This window comes from Pan paniscus, chromosome 16 (assembly GCF_029289425.2).
Source record: "Pan paniscus chromosome 16, NHGRI_mPanPan1-v2.0_pri, whole genome shotgun sequence".
Lineage (NCBI taxonomy): Eukaryota > Metazoa > Chordata > Mammalia > Primates > Hominidae > Pan > Pan paniscus.
In genome coordinates this window covers 36,958,610-36,974,211 of record NC_073265.2, presented here as the reverse complement: position 1 = coordinate 36,974,211, position 15,602 = coordinate 36,958,610, and the positions used below count along the sequence as shown (strand labels likewise).

Below are 15,602 nucleotides of genomic sequence, written 5' to 3'. Positions count from 1 at the left end.
TCTTTGGGGATATAACTGAAAATTACTGGGAAATTGTGCAAAGGTAAGGCATCGACCCCTGAGAGCTGAATGAGGTGCAATTACTGCTAACTGAAAATATTATCTATGTATTTCTGAAAATTGAGTCTCAAAACTATATTAGCAGCAATGAAGTTTAAGTGATCCCAAAAGAAAAGGGAAAAGTGTTGTAAAATGTAAATGGCAATAATAAATTTGAGAAGTTGGACTATCTGTGTGTCTGTCTCTTTTCACAGGTAGCTACATGCACGTTCATGAAGTAGATTCATATTTTCTAAAATCAGCATGGTATTTGATTGTACTGCTTAGGTAATTAAAATTGGAAGATTGCTCTCTCCTCCCGCCGCCCAAGATGCCGAAAGGAAAGAAGGCCAAGGGAAAGAAGGTGGCTCCGGCCCCTGCAGTCGTGAAGAAGCAGGAGGCTAAGAAAGTGGTGAGTCCCGTTTGAGAAAAGGCCTAAGAATTTTGGCATTGGACAGGACATCCAGCCCAAAAGAGACCTCACCCGCTTTGTGAAATGGCCCCACTATATCAGGTTGCCGCGGCAGAGAGCTATCCTCTATAAGCGGCTGAAAGTGCCTCCTGCGATTAACCAGTTCACCCAGGCCCTGGACCGCCAAACAGCGACTCAGCTGCTTAAGCTGGCCCACAAGTACAGACCAGAGACAAAGTAAGAGAAGAAGCAGAGACTGTTGGCCTGGGCCGAGAAGAAAGCTGCTGGCAAAGGGGATGTCCCCACGAAGAGACCACCTGTCCTTCGAGCAGGAGTTAACACCGTCACCACCTTGGTGGAGAATAAGAAAGCTCAGCTGGTGCTGATTGCACACGACGTGGATCCCATCGAGCTGGTTGTCTTCTTGCCTGCCCTGTGTCGTAAAATGGGGGTCCCTTACTGCATTATCAAGGGGAAGGCAAGACTGGGACGTCTAGTCCACAGGAAGACCTGCACCACTGTCGCCTTCACACAGGTGAACTCGGAAGACAAAGGCGCTTTGGCTAAGCTGGTGGAAGCTATCAGGACCAATTACAACGACAGATATGATGAGATCCGCCGTCACTGGGGCGGCAATGTCCTGGGTCCTAAGTCTGTGGCTCGTATCGCCAAGCTCGAAAAGGCAAAGGCTAAAGAACTTGCCACTAAATTGGGTTAAATGTACACTGTTGAGTTTTCTGTACATAAAATAATTAAAATAATATAAATTTTCCTTCAAAACTAAACTAAACTAAAATAAAATGGGAAGATAAACACAGCATTAAGGGATCTCACTACTAGAAAGAACTCTGGATGTCATATAGACTCTCTCCCGCCCATCACCACCTCTCTTTGTTCTAAGGAGAAAACTAAGGCTAGCAAGGCCAGTCCTTGTCCACAGATAATCTGGTTGTCTAACAGTTCAGCTAGGCTGTGTTCTTCCAGACTCTCAGCTCCTTTTTCAAATTGCTCTGACAGCCTTTTCAGTAATGAGCACACATTTTGAACTTTAAAGTTACATTAAACCAGAGATTAGCTAAGTGTGTGGTGAAGAGAAGAGCGGGAGAGATGGGTAAGAGAGTGAGGGAGGGATCTCTGATAGCTTTCTACAGTTCTTTGGAAACCTAGCAGAATATAGGCTCTGGATTTTCTGATTGGCCTCTGTGGGTATCAATCCTCACAGGCTGGAAATGGACTTGGCTATCAGCAGATGGAGTGGGGTGATCTTACCTGACAAACCCCATCCAATCTGCCAAGGGGCAGTGCCAGAGCCAGAAAATGATGGCCCAACTGCCCCTGCCATCCTTCTTCAACTACCCTTTGCTGAACTAGTAGTTCCATTAAAACACATTCCTATAGACCTCCAAAGTGGTCCCTTGGCCCCCAAAATGCTCCTTGTTCCTTCAGTTATCCAGTGAAAGACAAATGGATTCAGGGATCCCTGTAAATCTGGTTAATTGGATAAATAATATATACCCTGAGAAGAAATAAATGAACGACTCCATGTACAAAGCAGGACTTGAAGATCAGGAGGTCAATGTTTGTGTTGTTACTACTATGATGATTATATTTAAAAGTCCCCAATGGATTATTCTAAAAGCAACAGGGCTTTTCTCACCACTCACATTCTATGATTTTATTGTTTCCTTCACTGATTAAATAGAAGGGTTTATAGTGAGTAACTGAGATGCTGGACTTTGAAGTGACAGCCTTGGGTGTGAATTTTGACTCTGGCCGCACACTCCTAGCAAGGTACTTCACTGTGGGAGGAAGAACAATGTCCACACCCCTCAAAGATGTCCATGCCGTAATCCCTGGAATGGGTAAATACGCTGCCTTACATGGCGAGAGGGACTCTGCATTATAATTAAGTAATGGATATTAAGATAGGGAGATTATTCTGGATTATCTGAGTGGTCCCAAGCTAACCACAAGGGTCCTTTGAAGATGGAAGAGAGAGGCAGAAGAGTCGGAGAGGGAGAAGTGACTATGGAAGAAGTCTCAGTCATAGGATTGCTGGCTTTGAAGATGGAGGAAAAGGGTCACGTGTGAGAAGAAATGAAGACAGCTTGAGAAGCTGGAAAAGGCAAGGACACATTCTCTCCTGGAGCTGCTATCTGGATTTTAGCTCAGGGAAACCCGTTTCAGACTTCTGACCTCCAGAACTAAAATAGTACATCTGTGTGGCTTTAGGCCAATGCGTTTGTGGAAATTCGTTACAACAGCGATCGGAAACTAAGTGATGCTCCTTGAGCATCTGTGTCCTCATCTATAAAATGAGAGGTAAAACTAAGTGCCCCAAAAGGCTGATATGAGCATTAGATGAGAGAATGTAAACAAAACTTCAGTGCTTGGCACAGATTAAGAACTCAATAAATGTTTGCTGTCATTATGTTTATGATGTCACCACACAGAGTATGAATTTATATATGGCTGATTATAATAAAGTGATTCCCCAAAGTATATTTCATTGTATCATAATAATACTATTCACTAGAGCAGCACCTATCTGGTTTTTATGAAGCACTTTTGTCCATACTGTCTTATTTAATGCTCATTCTAATTGTGCAGGGTGAGTAAGGGATCCACAGGTGAGGAAACTGAGTCTCCAAGTGGGGAGTGCTTTCCTTAGGTAACTCAGAAGCTCATTCTGTTGGCCAGGGCTGGAGTACAGGGCATCTGCTTCCAAATGCAGTATGCTCCCAGCTTCATTGTGTGGCTTATAGAAATACACACATACGGTATACAGAATCTTAATATGAAACAAAAATGATAAAGCCAAGTGATGATGGGGGTTGTTCATTGCAACCCAAACCATTTCCCATATGATCTCAGCCAGTGGAGCTTTCTGCTGGGCCTCCAGCTCTTCCAAGCATGGCTTGAGCACTCTCTCTAATGCATCTAGTCAATTGTGCAAAGCACAAGGGAAAAAATTCCATCCTGACCGCAGCAGGCAATCACCTTATGCCCTGAAGCATGAAGTTTGATTACCCTTATCTCAGTTTATCATTAAATCAAAAACTGTTGCTATGAATACTGGCCCAGGACTTCATTTATGAAATGATACAGGCCAGTCAGCAGAAATACGTGAGTACCCTTTTTTTTTTTCGTAATTTCTGCTCACTATAAAGATCCTTTGCAAACTGTGGGGGTTGGTGGGGGAAGCCACTTTAGCTCTGAGCAGATTTTATTACTTTCTTTAGTCTTTCATGAGCTAGCTGGGATGTCTTCGGCTCATAATCATTCTCTTCGTGCCGTAGGCAAGAGGTCTTAGATCTACTACTGAGTGGCCTGCCAACAGTAGCCCTGAGGTCTAGCACCTTGCTTGGATAGAAATCTGCATTTTAGCAAGATGCCAGGCAATCTGTAGGCACACTGATGTTTGAGGAGCTCTGGCTACACTAGAGCACCATTTCTCAAAATGTGGTGAAGGGACAATGGGCACAAGTTACCTGAAGTGTTCCTTAAAAACACAGACTACTGGGCTTCATTCCAGACGCAGCGAAACAGACCCATTGATGTTGGAGCTCTGGGAATCTGCATTTTAACCCTATATGATTGTGATGAAATTTAAAGTTTGAAGACCACTGGTGGAGATCAAAGATGTGCGTGATGACAGAGATGGCTTGGAGTGTGCTTAAATTTTTATGACATTATTCAGATTTTTAATAGCCCCAGGGCCACCAGCACAGAACATGTGCTAATTATCCATGTTTAGTCCTTCAACAGTACCGACAGTGGAAGCCAGATTTTTGACACCACAATTCTGAAACAGCTGACACCGGGGTTGGGAATCTTCAAAAGGGTGCCAAGGTCTAGGGTAACTCTCCAGCCCACTGAACCTCTCCTTCTAAATTCCCCTTTCCAGTTTGGCTGAATGTGTGGCAAGTATACTGAGTGGGAGTGCAGGGTAGCTGTTGTGGAACTGGCCTCAAGGTACATATATCAGTTAAAGAAATAGGATAAAATCACATGTGAAAAGACAGCACAGTACCAGGGCTAAAAGCATAGGCTCTGGAGCCAGCCTGCATTTATTTTTATTTAACAGACACTGATATATTTATAGCACTCACTACATGCCAAGCACTATTATAAGTGCTGTTCAAATATTAATTCATCTGTGTCTCACAACACCCCTAGGAGGTGGGTATTACCATCATCATCCACCTTTTATAAGGTGAAAATGAGTCTCAGAGAGGTGAAGTAATTTGTTAAAGATTACACAGCTTATCAGTCACACTCCAAGACTCACAGCCCCCACGAAGTTGACTCCAGGAGTTCATGTTCTTACTCACACTGCCTATCATGGGTCCAAGTACCCTGGTTCCACTAGTCACTAGCTGTTTGACCCTAGGAAAATGACTTCATCACCCATGACTCAGTTTCCTCCTGTACAAAAAGAGAATATTCTTAATAATGTTACTCATGTCAAAGAATGCTGATCAAATGATTTAATACATGTTCTTAAAAGTGTATCAGGCACATAGTAAGCACTCAATATATGTTGGCTCTTAGTTAGCTATTAGTCCTATACTCCCAGAGGTAGAGTGAGGATTAAATTAGATAACATATTTGAAGTGCTAGGCACTGTGCCATGGCACATGGTAAGCACACAGTAAGTGCTAGCTGTTATTATTAGTCTAGTTGAACCAGGCCAGTTTATTTTAGATCCCGTCTGTAGGCAAGTGTGCTCTGCGCAGGGGGAGGCAGCTTGCCCTTCGCTTCGACAAGCAACTGGGTGGGAGCCAGACCGATTACTAAACTAAACAGGTTCTCTGCTTTATGTCACTCGAATATTCCTGAAGAGTTCCCAACATTGAATTTGTATATGCTTAATCCTTTTTCCCTATTGACCTATTTTATAATTTCTGATTGATCTTTAATTGGCAGTGATTCTTCAGACTTAAGATTCGTCTCTAAGACTATCTGTCACATAGCTATTGACTTGTAACAGACTTAAATATACCATGGAAAATTGAACCCCTGGAGCAATTCTTGGCAAAGCAATTGACTTGATCATTCCCTAATGTAACTGTTTTCATTTTATTTTTCCTTTATTATGTGTTTTAATAAGCATACTTATACTACACAGAACTTCTGGTCTTTCCTGTCATGAAGCTTATTACCTCCACTATTAAACTTAACCATGGATTGATTATACTTTATGTTAATCAAAGGGTTAATGATGGCTTGGAAACTCTAATGTCTAAACAGGTTATCTTGGGTGAGGGGGTTGAGTATGGCAGGACCAAGGGGGAAGGTGAGGGAGGTGGGAAAGTGGGGGATTGAGGACCGTTAGTGGCAGATGAGTTTATCTGGAAGACTCAGGCCCTAAAAGGGGTGCTGATTCCCCCTGGGAACCTTAAAATGAGATTTTCCAAAAGGAAGTATTAAAAACGTTCCAAGTCATTCCCCTTTTCTCTATTAGGAAAAGGTTGTCACAGCTCCAACCTCATTCCTTTCAGTTTACCAGCCATGATAAGCTATATCTGCAATGTAATAAAAGTTAAACTCAATTAGCGCATTTATTAAAACACTTGCTGCATATCTACTATGTGTCACTCCCTCTGCTAACTTACAGTGATGAGCATGCAATATAGCCTCAAAAAACCTGCAGTCTAAGCAGCACCTAGAATCCAACTCATATGAGCATGGTTTCAATATGTGTCTATCCTCTCTTCCACTTCCTATCTTCACATTCCCTTCTCTCCCCTCCAAAAATCCTCATATACATATGCGACGTATTCTTTATTTTAGAATCTATGTCTAAAGCCTTTTCAAGTTTAAGAAAAAAGATGAAGCCAATGAAGCCACAGACTTCCAGTTTGGTTCTGCTAAAGAACTCTATGAGAGGAACTTGGTGCTGGGTAATTTGAGGCAAATCATCTTACTCCTTGCAACGTTCATGTGTATCACTGAACCAGTTGGCAGCTGATGTGCGGGTTTTAGTCCTGATCACGGAGCAATCTAGTGAATTGCCACAAGATTGATCCTATTCATTTTGATGGCTTAAGCTGTAGGCCATCTGCTGAATGGCTAAGTATAGTAGACCAGAGACGCTCAATAAATATTTGTGGATTGCATGGCAAACTGCCTCTTCACACCTGAATTACAAGTCTGTTGTAGGTAAGGGCATAAATATGGACAACTGATCTAGACCCTCACCCCCACCCCACCCCTGGGCTTTTGCCTAAGCTGTTCTCTATGCCTGGAATTCCCTCCCTCTCAACACCTCCCCCACCATCCCTCACTGTCCACCTGTCCAAATCCTACCTAGTTCAAGAACCAGCTCAAATATCAGTGACTCCACAGAGCCTTCCCTGACCACCCTAGCCAGAAATAACCTCTCACTCTTCTCAATTTCCCTAAGTCTGTGTATATCTTTTCTGGCACTTAAAACACACAGCGTTTCAGCTATTTGTACACCTTGTTTTTCCTACAGCACTCAGTAAGATCCCTGACCTCTGGAATTGTGTGATGCTCCTCTTTGGGACCTCTCCTGCCCTGTACCCACTTGTACAGAGTAGACCCAGGGTAAAAGTTAGCTGAATGAACAAATGTTAGTGCCAGCAATGGCAAGAACAACTGCAACATTCTTTATTCCTTCTTCTGCCTCCTCTTCTCCCTCTGTAGCTTTTAAAAATATCTTTATTTGATCCACCAATTACCCAGAGGAGGCCCGAAGACTTACTGATAAATAAAGACAACTCTGTAGACCAAAAAAAGCTTGCAAAGACCCTTATACTAACAAGTGAGGCGTAGGCCAATGGAGAGGGGAATCTCAGTCCCTGCTTTGCTGACAGCCTGCTCCTGGGGAGTAGAAGTGTTATTTTCTCAAAGAGCTTCGTCTGCTCTGGTTCTTATGTGCCAGTTCCTCAGCTGAGTAGAAACTCCTGACGTTATTTTTAAGTACAGACTCCAATAATAGGCTAAGTAATTGCAGATCTTCCTGAGGCCTTATTATATATGTACCAACATATTGGGCTTTAAAAACCCATATTCCTTCCTGTAAATATATGTTGAGAACCTTACATTTCAGTATTATGTGTAGTGGTCATGCGTATTTCCCTTTTTGTTTCTTCTCATAGAGATCCTGAATAAAAAAAGAACAAAAAAAAAATGCTGATGCATGAGAGAGAATTTCTCAACAATGTATCTGATTGAAAGATTTTCCCTCCATCATAACTAAGAAAAATGTACAGTACAATCAAATAGAGACTTTAACTTCAGTAATACACTTTCCATACTGGTGCCACTAATGCTTGAACAGCTGCAGCTCTCACTGTCTTTGCTGATGGGGCCCATAAACTCCCCCCGGGAAATGGGACAAAGATACGTAATGGATCTTCACCTGCCAAGATCAGGGAAATGAATGTCAATCACACCCGGACGCAGAAGCACTTTTTGGTGGAGAGTGATGAATATTGCCATTTGTCCTATGTCACTGTAATCTTGGACAGGAAAGCCTAACATGGAGAAAAATGGTGGGAGAAGATACCGTTCTAGGATGCTTGAAAAGAAGGGCGTGTAATAATTATACGGCCAATGGAAATAAAAAATGAAAGTAAAGTATAACAATGTGATTTAGATTAGAAAAAAGATGGTAATTTAAGAGCATATCCACCCTGTACATATAATTTCACTCAGTACGCAATTTTCCCCCAAAACATGACTTTTTCATTGAAAAGCAAATGTCAGAAATATTAGGAAGTCAGAAAACTGCAGGGTGGTCTGTGTTCTTGGAAGCAATCCGGTCCAGTGGTGAAAAAGTGTGCTGAGATGTCGGGAAGCCTAAGTTCAAATCCTGCCCCTACCACCTTTCCATTATGTAACCTCAGGAAAATGACAGCTTCTCAGCACCTCACTTTGTTTACCAATAAAGCAGTGATAATAACAGAATTCACCTTACAGAGCTGTCTGAGGGTTATATGATATAACCAATATAAAGATCTTAGGATGGTGCCTAGAATTTAGTAAGCTAACATTAAGTGTTAAGTATTGTGGTTGCTGCTGTTTTTTCCTCTTCTTCCTCCGCCTCCATCATCATCACCATCATCCTTCAGATGTTTTGTGGCTGATTTCACTAGTAAATGTTATGGAGAGAAGAAAGACTACATGCTAACTCACACCCAAACATGAGGCAGTCTCCCCTTGACACATCAATTTCCAAAAACTGGATTCCTAATTATGAAAGTTTAAACATCCAAACAAAAAAGCCTGGCAACATAACCTACAGATGTAGCCAGCTAATTGATGTTATTCTTGCTTTAACAAGCAATGGCTACTATAACAGATATCTTATTGAGTAAAAAGAAGAAAACAAAACAAAACAAAAGCGACAGAAAGTTTCGGCACTAGTAGACACGGGCCCCATATTTAGGTACATCGCGTGTTCTTTGCGAAAAGGGATGTAGCAATAACTTGCTCAGTTCACCAAAAAAGGTCTTTTTCTATCTTCAGTCATTTGGGATCACAGGCTGAAGGCTACTTCATTCCTTTCTTCCCCTTTTCAAGTAGACTTAAGTTCTGAAGGTGTAAGATGAGTGGTGGCTGAATGGCTCCCTCTAATTCTGTGATTCTGGTGGTTTGATCTTACAGGCCTCAAGAATCTTTCCCGTCGTGGTATAAGGTTGGGGCAAGCCTCCTTTTAAATGGAACACACCATTGCAACGTGGCAAGGACTTTCAGTAGGTGTGACCCCAGAACTGGATGAGGGGCCTGGGACAGGTTGCCAAACAATGGAAACTTCCCGTTCTGGGTGTTAACTTTAGTTACCACAGGCAGACAATACTGCCAGTGGTGTGGAAGAAAAAATTGCTGTAGCCAGCTGTGCTGTTCACAGCCGGATGGATTCCATGTAGCTCCAAATGGTGATAGAGCCAGCAGCCTGTTGTAGCCAAGGACAGGATGATGGATGATCTACATACTGTGTCCAAGCAGAGAGAATGGCAGAAGTTCACTTCAGGGTTGTTAAAATGCTAATCTGGGTGAGTTAACAAAAGCTTAATAGAAAAGGAAAGTTTGAGAAATAAGTACACCTCATGTGGTATCTGTATGGACCACTGATTTGATCGCCCTTGGTTACATAAATGGTTGTTTTTCAAAGTAAGAACGTCTAGTAGTTTTCCTGTTGGGAGAAATGCAAGCAGCTTCAATTATCAGTGGCACTGCCAGTGTTGTCAGGGTGTGAGGAGGAAAACTCCACCTGACAACAGCCACCTCAACTAGAAAGTGTTACGGTATGTTTAAAATAGTTACATGATTTTTATTCTCTCCGTGTGTCATGGGAATAAATCAGAACACTTTTTTTTTTTTCCCAATTGGAAGTTGGCAGCTGTTCACAAAATCAGCGGCAACCCAAGACACTAGCTTTGGTAGATATTAACACTAAGTCTCCATTCACATGAGCCACAGAAAGTGAGATCTCTCACTCTAAGGACAGATTCAATGCGTGAATTACGCTTAACAGTACATTGAATCATTCACTAGTGTTAAAGGCAGGTAGGCTGCACCACTGCAAATATCTGGTATGGATAATCTTGCTTTAAAATCTCTAGAATAAAATAATACACTTCTAAAGAAAGAAGCATATCTACATTTCTTGTCAAAAGGTCTGTTTTCCCTTCCTTTATTTCCTTTTATTTTTGCTCTATTGAAAATACAGAGAAACATATCTGGCTCACCTGGTGTTGGAACACTGGCTAGCACAGCTCCTTGCAAATGATAAATATTCAGTAAATACTGCCTAGTTGGCATACCCCAACTGCTTCTTGCTTCCTCTAGAAAGGCATCTAGAATATGCAGGCTTAAAGTCTATTAATTAAAATAAAAGACAATATTTTATCACGCAATATGCCAAGGAAAGAGTTCACCTCCTATGGTTACACTACTAATGGTTAGGCATTCAGCCAGGCTCTTAACTCTGCATAAAATGCATCAAAAGGGTGAAAAATGACCCTATTTCAGATGCATTTTTCACTCTTTGTATCTTAGTGAAACTCACATGCAAGAACAATGACTAAGCTAATTACCAAGGTTTATTATGATGGAGCAGCAAGAAGTGAAGAACTTCTCCAGTTTCAATAAGTCTTTAGCAATTATGGCCATCTTTGTGAATCAAGGCTCTGATTCCTGTTTACTTGCTTGTGGCCTTTCAAGCGATAGAAACCACGACATTGATGTAGGGGCCTGCTTACCCCAATCACAGTTACTGGACAGAGCCTTTCTGTGCATGCAGCAAGGAACTGAAGTCTTCTGGATTTCTAAGTTGCCCCCACTCTAAGGACTAACGGATTTACATCACAGCCATCTTTCAAATCCATCAACCCATCAAACCAGGGGAGACATGACCAGATGGTGCTATTAGAGGGCACCAAAAGAAAAAAAGAGAGAAAGAAGAGGAAGATGGCAAAATGCCCACAAATCTAAATCAAACTCAAGTTAACCAGCTGTTGGTGATGAAGAAGTCACAACATTTCTGGCATACTCTCCTGAGTCACAGAAATGTTCCAAAAAAAAAAAAAAAAAAAAAAAGAAAGGTTATCGATACAGCATCCCTACTAGGAATAAGGCCAGGTAGGAATATTCTGTAGGATGCAGTAAGAAATAGTTGCTAGTTGTTAATCTAACAAAATGTGCCAATGAAAGAAAACAGTCTGCTCAACAACACATTTTGGAAGCCTTAGGGTTATCTATTTAACTGTCTTTCTGGAAGTACATTCTAAGAGACCTAAACCAAACAAAGCACAGACAGTAACTATAAAAAACAAAACTCAGCTATGGCTGAGCTATGGTTTATTTATCTCTAGATGTTTAGGTTCATGGTAATATAGACCCAAATCTCAGAGCTTATCTGGCATTTTCTATTTATCTAAGCCAGAGTAAATGTTTGTGTAATATCTGCCAGCTTGAAAGAATATGCCTGTCACTCACTACATTAAACATGACTACACACAACTTAATTTCCTGAGTTAGACACCTAAGAGAGTAAGGGGATTTATTTTTTAACAGCAAGAGTAAACCAGTATCAAAACCTATTGTTTTTAAGCCACCAAAGGAGAGTAAAATCCTTCCCTTGAGCGGTCTGAGATGAGATTTCTTTATACTACAAGGAAGAAACCTTGAAAATTTTCTTCAAACAAATATTTTTCCTATTCTAAGGGACAGAGATCAAACCAGTTTAGAAAAATGTTAGACCTTTCCCAGGGACTTCAGCTTTCGAATAAACAAAAGAATCCACTTAATGGCCCCAAATATCAAGTAGGGGGAAGGGCAACCTTAAAAAGCACCCATAATTTTTACTACAGACTTAAAATTCTTACCGGCCAGAAGTTTTGGGGAAAAATCGTCCTACTCATTGCCCTTTCACCCCAAGTAACAGGAAACACTACAGTTATTTTTAAAGGAAAGCCCCCGCTGTAGTGGCAGACATAAGGTCCAATGACTGTTGACGAAGTCTATATATCTATACTAACGATGTGCTGCGCCTTCCCTGTGAGATCATCCAGCTGACAGCGCTGAGGGCTGGGGATGCTGGAACATCAGTTACCGAATGGTCACCCCAGAACAGGGAGTACTGCCCTAAGTTCCTCAAACGCTGCGATTCATACCGGGACTTCAATCCCCCTCCACACCCCCACCCCCGCCAGCTCCCTGACATTTCGCCTTTTAACAAGTTCAGGATTTAAACAATCACCTGACAGCAATGGTCCCAAGAGTGGATGGAGCACAAATTTTTCAAACCCAATTCTCGTGCACACTTCCAAGTCCTTTATGACCTTTCATTTCAATCCAAGAATTACACATGACAGAAGAAGCTTCAAGCCCTCCTAAATTACCCAAGGAAGGCGGCTACTGTATCAGTTTCTGCAGACCAGGGACAAACACCGCCGCTGTCAAGACGGGAAATAAAAGTTTCCCTACCTTCCTCCTCACCATGCCCCTGCCAGCGGCTGCCGGCGCGAGCGGCGGCTCCCTCCCGGCTGCAGGACGCCTCTCGTTGCCGGAGAAGGGGCTCATGCAAAATTGACTCTTCCTTATTTGTTTCCATCCATAATTGATGGGGAGATGAGAACGTAACACATCTCAGCACCGAGCTCTTGCCGCCTGGCGGAGACCCTGTCCAAGACGCTTCCGTAAAGCATTTCCAGTCGGGGAACAAAGCACGGAAAGTTGCTGGGTAGAGCGGCCGGGAGGAGACACCGGGCGCCGGGTGGGCGGTGGGGTGGCCGGTGGGCTGCTCCGGGCCCGGGAGTCCGCCCGCAGCGCGCTCTGCCAGTAAGGGGAGAGGGACGGTGGGAAGTGGCCGCCCTCCGGGCCTGAGCCGGTGCCCGGGCCCGGGGGGCCGGGGATGGGGATGGCCAAGTCACCCGAGCTCCCGCCCCTCGCCGGCAGGCACTCACTACCCGGGGGCCGTGCAATCCGGGGGCTCACTGACAGGTATCCTACGCCCGCGAGGGGCTGCTCCGGCCTCAACTGCGGCGCTGCGCCCCTTCTCCAGGACGCAGGCGAATGCTCGCCCGCCCGCTCCTAGCCGGGCGCAGAGCTGCCAGACCCCGGGCGTCCCAGCGTCCGCTCTGGGGCCAACGGGCGGGAGGGGACAGCTAAGCCCGCAGGCGGCTCCTTCGGCCTTGGCTCAGCTCTCCCCGGTTGGCTCCTGGAGACGCTGTGCCTGGCACAGAAGCAACCCCTGCTAACCCCGGCTATGTGCGGGGGACGCCGAGCTGGCTCTGCCTGGCAAGAAACTTTTACTTGATGCCCCCTCCGCTTTTTTTCCAAGGGGGTGCACAGTGGAGGAGGGCCTCCAAGTCCACTTGCCCCTCCCCCTAAGCCGCCAGCTTTGCCAGTTTTGACGCGTCCGCCAAACCTCTCTAGCCCTTTGCGCGTCCCTTGCACGGCAGGCAGAGAGAGCAGCTTGGAAAATAAATCAACTGTCCAGTGGCAACACACACACACACACACACACGCACACACACACACACAGCGATACGGGATCTCAGGTTCCGACCCCCACCGGGCGCCACAAGAGCATTAGCAAATTGTTGAAAACGGTCTTACCTCATTGGGGGGAGGCTGGTAAGAAAAAAGAAAAAGAAAAAAAAAAAGCTTGCCACGCGCAAGGAAGAAAGAAAATAAAGAAAAATATTGTAAAAATAGATATCCCTCTGTCTCCTTAGGTCTTGGCTTCCTTGATAGAATCCTGAAACTCGCCACCACCCCTTGCAGCAGCAGCAGCAGCAGCAGCAGCAGCGGGACAGAGCAGGAGCAAAACAAACCGATGCACGGCAAATGGTGTAATTCGATCCATCTCCAAGTCAATCCATCAGGCGAGCCGGAGCCTGGCTCCCTCCACGCACTCGGCAGCTCCCGGCGCGGGTCCCACCCCCGGGCACGGACGGCAGGAGGCGCGGCCGGCCGGGCGCGCTCGCCCTCGCGGGTGAACCGTGGCCAGCGCCGCCTGGAGGCCCCCACCCTGGCGCCGCGGCCCTGCTGACCCCTCGGTGGCCTCCGCGTCCCTCCTCTCCGGCGCTCTGCTGCGCACCCTCCCTCTCCCCACCTCTGAGTAGCTTCTCCTTCTAGCAACTCCCAGTGCCTCAGTCATCCAGCTCGCGGTGGGTGCTGCAGCCTGCGAAGCAACCTTTTCGATTCCCTCCCTCTTTCCCTCTCGCTCACTTCTTTCAGAGCTTTCCTCCAGACACCCAGAGGACAAATCACTGCAGCCCAGGAGAGCTGCGGGCGCAGTTGTTCCGTGAAGTTCTGCCTTAGTTTTCCAGTGTAAGATTTATTTTTTAAGCATATCTTTACAAACCCGCCCCCACATTACCCTCCCCTCCCCCCATTTCTCTTTATAACCACTAAGCAAAACAGCTGGGAAGAAAGCAATCAAACATTGCTTTATCTTTATAAAATACAGAAATTGCCTACTAAAAATCCCATTTCTACTTTGAATGAAAGCCATTCTGTACAGTATAATTTTGCAGGCTAATGAGCCGGTTTTACAGGCAAGTGTTTCGTGTAATATGTTGTGGGAGAAATGAAAATGTCCTTGAAGTGACATCATTTAAAATTGACTGTCACAAATGAAAGGAAAAAAAAGTCACATATTCCAAAACAAGAGGATTTTAATTCAAACTTCATTTCCAAGAACGGGCTGTGTTTTATTAATTTCCAGTTGAATTATGGATCACTGAGGGCTCTAAATGGCTAGAATGAACCATGATGCCCCTGTTTAAAGAAAAAGAAAGAAGAGAGCTTTTTCCGCCAAACTTTTAATTTTCATTTGAGTATGGTTAATTACCGTGAAAGAGAGAAGAGAGGGGCGCAGAAAGGACTTCCTTTCCTCAATGGTTCCTGCTTTCTCCCAAACACAGTTACATGTTTACATTTAGGAAAAATACCCTGGTCCTCGTTGTTTGTGAAACTTCCAAGGACAGCCTTGAAAAGGAACTCAAAAAAGACACCCCAAGCAACTGCTGCAGGACTCATCCGGAGAACTATTTCCTCCCTAGTTAACACTGTGTAACCCAAGGAAAGAAGGGGAGAGAAGGATGAGGAGTCTTTTAAAATATAGAGTCTTTCCTGCTGTTCTTCCAATTAGAAGAAAAGAGTAGGGGGCGGAAAGAACAGCTTTGGCAACACAGCTCTGTGATTTTTTTCCTGTTGTTATTAGGTCTTTTGTTGGCTGGCTAGTTGGTGTTTTCTGGTTGTGCTGGGCTCTGACATCATTGCAAGTTACTTGGCAGTCAGGGCCCTTCCCCAGCCAACTTCTGACCCAGAAAGCTGTGCCTGTTTCCTGGCGTCCAGTTATTCTGTATTTTCTCCATCAAGGGAGCAAGCCCCCGTTGCAGGCAGAGGATACTGTGCATTGCATAAAGATTGCAAGGGGGTGGCCATTGGCTTGATGAGGAGTCAAATCGCCACCCACTTGGAGACAGAAAGCTCTTGAGTTGTCCTGCATCTGCAGTAGCAGCAAAGAGGAAAAAAAAGTCAATTCTGGAGATTCCTAAATTCCTTGCTAAAATTCCACAATCGTCAGCTTTCCAGAGTGTCACCTGAAGAGTGCAATTTGCCCTAGACTGAGTTCCTAAATCCAGGAAAAAAGAAACTTTTAGAT

General features: G+C 44.3%; 1 protein-coding gene and 1 pseudogene across 17 annotated transcripts in view; one reads left to right on the top strand and one right to left on the bottom strand.

Moving 5' to 3' along the window:
* SEMA6D (semaphorin 6D) overlaps positions 1–15,602 on the bottom strand; it is a 587,975-nt gene that overhangs the window by 42,928 nt on the left and 529,445 nt on the right. For 3 of the 17 annotated variants that reach the window (XM_008956832.5, XM_057299905.2, XM_008956831.5), the window contains exon 1: positions 12,413–14,119. The exons of 5 other annotated variants lie outside the window; for them this stretch is intronic. The gene's annotated coding sequence lies outside the window, so the exon portion shown is untranslated. Of the gene's footprint in view, positions 1–12,412; positions 14,123–15,602 lie in introns of those variants that run through there. 9 more of the 17 variants (XM_008956825.5, XM_008956830.5, XM_008956827.4 and 6 more) reach the window with 6 other exon arrangements.
* On the top strand, positions 356–1,204 carry LOC100987329 (large ribosomal subunit protein eL8-like; annotated as a pseudogene).